This window comes from Geotrypetes seraphini, chromosome 3, assembly GCF_902459505.1.
Source record: "Geotrypetes seraphini chromosome 3, aGeoSer1.1, whole genome shotgun sequence".
NCBI lineage: Eukaryota > Metazoa > Chordata > Amphibia > Gymnophiona > Dermophiidae > Geotrypetes > Geotrypetes seraphini.
The window spans coordinates 207,141,156-207,148,126 of NC_047086.1; positions in this window are offsets into that span (position 1 = coordinate 207,141,156).

The window sequence follows — 6,971 nt, forward strand, 5'->3', positions numbered from 1 at the left end:
GATCGCGCCCGGGGCAGTCTACTCCCCTACAGCTGGTTTAGCATGCAAAAAACCAAGGTCCACAAGACAAAATCAATCTCCAAGACCTGCTCATCATCTGACCAGCTCATGATTTTTAAAAATACAAAAAGGCACAGTATTGATACCATAGCTCTGCCAATGTTATCAGTAAAGTCCCGATACTGCAAATGGCCCTTCATGGCGATCGGCAGACAGTAGTTTGGGCCTCCAGCTGATTCAGCCATACCATGGCTTTGAGAAATTAAAATATGAGCAACAGCAAGATCCCCAATCTGTCCTGTATGTATAAACTATGGGGCTCATAATCAACTTACATACGTCTAAAAACCCGCCCAAGTCGGCACTTGGACAACCTAAAAGACAGGTCATCCAAGTGCTGATAATCAAACCAACTTTCTGAGCATGCTGCGGGACTTTTTATGCCTCTGAATGCCGCTGTGTGCCCAGAGCTGAAAGGGGCATATCTGGAGGAGTGGTTAGGGCAGGATGGAGGGGGCCAACATAGACTTAGTTGTCCTGCAGGGATAATCAAATGTTTTATTAGACATCCTGGATGAAACTTAAACATTGTGCATTAGATGATGTAAAAACAGATATAAGTGCCAAAAGGTATCCAACGTGACCAGTTAACCACTGCAGAGTCAAGGTAAAGACCCACATACACTCCCCCACTGTTCAATGACTCCCTCACATCTCCACAAAGATCAGAATAAAAAAAGTACATACCTATCTCCAGAATATCAGCACCTGATATAGGAAAGCCTAGTAGAGCTGCACACAGGTGTCTTAAATAGCCTGGGGTGTGGGCTAGTGAACCATAGAGAAGATGACCCAGGCCCATAAGCCAATTTAACCACTACATTTATGGTGGAACCTGTGCGCCCACCAAAACCCTACTCTACTGCCATATAGGTGCCACCTGCAGCAACAAGGGCTATTTGGGTTGTAGACAGGTGGGTATACTGGATTTTGCGGGTGTTTAGGGGGGGCTCACCATAACCTATAAGGGAGTTCTGGTAAGATGTTTATCTGGCACTCTTTTTGTGAAGTTCACAGAAGTGTCTTCTAAGGCAGTGATTCCCAACCCTGTCCTGGAGGAACACCAGGCCAATCGGGTTTTCAGGCTAGCCCTAATGAATATGCATGAGAGAGATTTGCATATGATGGAAGTGATAGGCATGCAAATTTGCTTCATGCATATTCATTAGGGCTAGCCTGAAAACCCAATTGGCCTGGTCCTCCAGGACAGGGTTGGGAACCACTGTTCTAAGGTACCCCACTGCTCTATTACCATGTCTGGGTCCATTACAAGATTGGCCCCTCCCACGTCCAAATGGTCTTGTGTTATTTTTGTTTTACGTTTAGTTCTCTTAGTGAAGTTCTTTTATGTCATCACGCTGTATGTTTTTTAACGCAGCTCAGCGGGGATTTGCTTAGTCTGCTAATCTTCCACTGGCTGGCGGTTCTGTTACACTGCTCATGGTCAATCCAGTTTTTCTCCTTTCCCGGTAAGAGGGCCTTGAATTAGTTTGATGAATTTGTTCTTAATTATCTTGTTCATGTGTTCTATTGTATGTCATATGCATTTTGGTTAGTATTTTTGTCTATATGTTTTTCTCCCACTCAGTACTGTTCTTCCTCTTGAAAAAGACAATATCAAAATACGAGTCGTGTTGAGGGAGTTGTATCTGTATTGGAGTATTTGTTCGCATTTGGAGTTGGATTCGTCTAAGTGGATTTCGAATTGGTCACTTTGTGAAGTATTTATGAAGCACCTGCACTTGCACCTTATGGACTAGTTGTTCACAAATTGGGATTGAGAACATCTGGACTTTGAAGTTTTTACTCTATTTTTTCTATTTATTTCTTCACTGATTTTTGGAAAAAAAAATAGATGATTAAATGTTATATATTAAACCTCTTGTTGATATTTGTAAAACTGTTATTGTTTATAATCTGTTATTAATGCTTTATTTTATGATTATATTTTGATTAAAATGCAATAATATTGATTAAATAACTCTTGTTATAATATTAATTGATTTGGATTCTCTTATGGAGGAGTGTGTGGCACAGTGGATGGAGCTACGGCCTCAGCACCCTGGGGTTGTGGGTTCAAACCCCGCCGCTGCTCCTTGTGACCCTGGGCAAGTCACTTAATCCTCCATAGCCCCAGGTACATTAGATAGATTGTGAGCCCGCCGGGACAGATAGGGAAAATGCTTGAGTACCTGATTGTAGAACCGCTTAGATAACCTTGATAGGCGGTATATAAAAACTAATAAACTTGAAACTTATGATATTTTATTGATAGGTTGAGAATCCTTGTGTTACTATATATCTCTCTTTATTGTCTGTTTTTAATATGATCTTTAACATATGCAGTAATGCCACGCCTTCTCTTTTTCTTCCTATCCTGTCTTTCTTGAACAGATTATAGCCTGGTATAACTATATCCCAGCCAAGGTTCTCGATGAACCACATCTCCATGATTGCCACTATATTCAACTCAACCTCTTCCATCTAGATCCAGAACCTTGTTTCTGTACTTTCAGCATTAGTATATACTGCTTTCCAGACATTGCCCCTGTTTCTAATTTGTGTAGAGGTATTTAGTGATTCATATTTATTAACGACTTGGAGACAGGGACGAACTGTGAGGTTATTAAATTTGCGGACGACACCAAACTCTACAGCAGGGTTAGAACCACAGAAGACTGTGAAGACCTGCAAAGGGACTTAACAAGATTGGAAGATTGGGCAAGAAAATGGCAAATGAGTTTTAACACTGAGAAATGCAAGGTCATGCATGTAGGGAAAAACCCCCTGATGTTCAACTATAAAATGGGGGGATCATTGCTAGGGGTGAGCAACCTTGAAAGAGACCTGGGGGTGATGGTGGACACAACATTGAAAGCATCAGCACAGTGTGCGACAGCCTCAAAGAAAGCGAACAGAATGTTGGGTATCATTAAAAAGGGTATCACGACCAGAACGAAGGAAGTCATCTTGCCGCTGTATCGGGCAATGGTGCGCCCACATCTGGAATACTGTGTCCAGTACTGGTCGCCGTACCTCAAAAAGGACATGGCAGTACTTGAGGGAGTCCAGAGAAGAGCGACAAAACTGATAAAAGGTATGGAAAACTTCTCATACGCTGACAGATTGGAAATGCTAGGGCTATTTTCCCTGGAAAAGCGGAGACTTAGAGGAGACATGATAGAAACCTTCAAAATCCTGAAGGGCATAGAGAAGGTAGACAGGGATAGATTCTTCAGACTGTGAGGAACCACAAGTACAAGGGGGCACTCGTAGAAATTGAAAAAGGACAGGTTTAGAACAAATGCTAGGAAGTTCTTTTTCACTCACAGGGTGGTGGACACATGGAATGCGCTTCCGGAGGTTGTGATAGGCCAGAGCACGCTACAGGAGTTCAAGGAGGGTCTAGATAGGTTCCTAAAAGATAAGGGGATTGAGGGGTACAGATAGAAGTAGAGGGGATTGAGGGGTACAGACAAACAGACAAACAAATCTGGAGAGTCAACATTAAATTTTACAACAACGCACTCAAAAGCGCTAGGAAAAACTTTTATGGTGACAAGATCTCGAGATCAAACAATCAGAACAGCATGCTGTTCAATATCTGGCGCTCCCTAATCCCCAACACCAACCCTTCCATACTCCCCTCCTCCCCATCAGCCGATCTACTAGCAAACTTCTTCAATGGAAAGGTCACCACCTTAAGAAACTCCTTCCCTCCCGCAGTTTCCTACAACTCCCTAGTACTCGCCACCCCTAATCCCACTCCAAATCTCATCACCCCTGTCCCAGTCAATAGATCCTGGACTGCCTTTGAGCAAGTATCCGAATCGCAGGTCCTCAAACTCTGCCTGAAATTGAAATCCTGTAACTGCACCTTGGATCCATTTCCATCCTATCTATTTGAGAAAATTCCCACACAGGCCATCTCATCTCTCACCAAACTCATAAATTCTGCCCTATTATCAGGCCTCTTCTCACCTGAAATGGGACACATTGCATTGACCCCCCTACTGAAGAAGGCAGACCTAGACCCCTCCATCCCATCCAATTATCGCCCTATAGCAAACATCCCACTCCTAACCAAACTGCTTGAGTCCATTGTCTCCTCCCAACTCTCAGCCTACTTGGAAAGATTCTCTATCCTCCTACCGTATCAATACGGCTTCAGACCCAAGTTCAGTACTGAAACCCTCCTGGCATCCCTAACCTCGAAGATCCAACAACTCCACTCTCACAAAAAATTTGCCGTTCTACTCCAATTCGACCTCTCTGCAGCCTTCGACGTTGTCCATCATGACATTTTAATCCTCCTACTCTCCGAGATAGGCATCAGCTCCACGGTCCTGGACTGGTTCTCGAATTTCTTACGTTCTCGCTCTTACATCGTCACCAAGAATGGTACCTCATCTTCCCCGTGGAAACCGACATGTGGAGTCCCACAAGGCTCCCCCCTTTCCCCTATCCTCTTCAACATTTATATGTCCTCCCTGAACCTCCTACACCTTTCCCCCCTAGAAATTCTCTACACTTACGCTGACGATATCCTGATCCTCCTCGAGACCGACGCAAACCTCACCAATCTCGCAGCAAACATCTCTTCATGCATAACCAAACTTCAATCCTGGGCTCTTGCTGTACAAATGAAACTAAATGAATCCAAAACCAAACTACTCTGGCTTGGCCCCAAACTTGATCATTTACCCACCTCCATCCCACTGCCCACAGGCACCTCTCTACAACTAGAGTTCTCTAGCAAAGTTCTGGGCATCACCATAGATTCCTCGCTATCCTTCAACGACCACCTCAACTCCCTGATAAAAACATGCTTTCACAGCCTTCACATGCTGAGGAAAGTGAGGTCCTGCTTCCACCAAAAACACTTTGCCGTGCTCGTACAGTCCATCATCCTCTCCAGATTGGACTATTGCAATTCCATCTACCTTAGCTTAACAAAGAAAAGCCTCCATAGACTCCAACTAATCCAGAACACCGCGGCCAAACTTATCTTCTCAAAAAACAAATTTGACCATGCCTCTCCACTCCTGTCCAAGCTGCACTGGCTTCCTGTCATCTCCAGGGTCCATTTTAAATGTGCCTGCTTAACCTTCAAGATGCTCCACGGCATCCTTCCACCTCTTATTCCTCTATCCTGGAATTCCTCAAATCCACTCTCCACCAGATCCACGCAAAAATTAAAACTATCCTTCCCCTCCTCAAAGGGTATCTCCCTCGTCAGTAAACTCGGGTCCTCCCTCCACTTCAGAATCGCTCAGCTCTGGAACAGTCTCCCTTCCCCTCTCCGCAACTTGAGCCCCCTTCTACCATTCCGTAAGCTTCTGAAGACTTGGCTCTTCTCCAAAACGTAACCCGTCCCCTCCCCATTATTATCACACTTAACCTCTCTCTTACTTACTTTTATAAACCCACTGGAGTTCCGCTGCTTCCTAAACATGTAAACCGTGTCGAGCTCCACCAGTTGGAGATGATGCGGTATATAAACCCAAGATTTAGATTAGATTAGATTAGATTAGGTAGGTTATAGAAGTGGTCAGGAAGCACTTCACAGGTCATAGACCTGATGGGCCGCTGCGGGAGCGGACCGCTGGGCACGATGGACCTCTGGTCTGACCCAGTGGAGGCAACTTCTTATGTTCTTATTTGAGTGATGAGCATGAGCATCGGATAATAGTCATTAGGCTTCATGAGTCTTGGCAAGCTCTCCATAACATCTTGAATGTTGGCACAAGAGCGACAGCACACCTCCTGGGACATCATGCCTGGTCTGTAGATGGACACCTCAGAAGGGAATTACCAACCACTCCTACCTTTCGCCTCCTAGTGGTCATGTATCCAGCAACTTTGGGGATTTTGAACTTCTTGGACTTTGTGTCCAGCAACTTCCTGGATTTAATGTTGAACAGCTATTGAATAAAGCTGTGGCCTTTACACACATTTTATAATCTAATGTATGGTGTTATAGCCACAGGGTACAAGGGGGGGGGGGTATGGTCTTGGGTGTCTGAGCCCTCCCACCCACACTTTGGGCTCAGGCCACTCCAGAGGTTTGGCATCCCTTTATCTTTGCTGGCAGGGAGGCTAAAACCCCGCCAGCCAAATAACTACAGTGTCACTGCTTCCCTCCTCGCACTGCTTCCTTAAGGCAGACGTCAGTGTGTGCTTTCAGCTGCTGTGGCCAGGACTTACTGCACTTGTGCACAGAAATGGCATTCACATTTAGCACCCTGTTATGGAATCAATAATAATAAAACCCTTACTGCACATGCTCAGTTGACATGCCGTTTTCCCTGCCTCCGTGATCCATAGCTCCGTGGCAGAGACATGGTACTACAGCATGCGCCGCGTGCACATGTGCGGCCTGTGGCAGTTTGCAGCGCATGCGGCACTTTCCTCAACTTACTCCAGGCTGCCAGGATGCCTCTTCTTCCATTTCTGATGCCAGCTGAATTCCTGCTGCTGCTGCTGGGGCGCCTCTTCTTCTCACTCCTGGACCAGCAGCGGCAGCAGCCAAGGTCTCCTCAAGCAGCCACGGAACATTTACTAGGCTGACCCACTTCGATATTGTGAGCCGGGCCAGCCTAACAGAAGCCCCAAGGCTGCACTGCCTAGCAGATGCTGGACAGGGGGAGCAGGTAAGGAAAAAAATTTACTACAAGGCTACTGCTGCACAGGGGGAGAAGGAAGGTTGCTGCTGGACAGGGGGGAGGTAAAAGGAAGGGAGAAGGACTGCTGCTGGACAGGGGGAGTAGGGAAGGGGTGCTGCTGGACAGTGGGGAGGTAAAAGGAAGGGAGAAGGGATGCTGCTGGACAGGGGAGGTAAAAGGAAGGGAGAAGGGCTACTGAAGTACAGGGGGAGCAGGTAAGGGGTGGTGGTGGACAGTCGAGGAGAC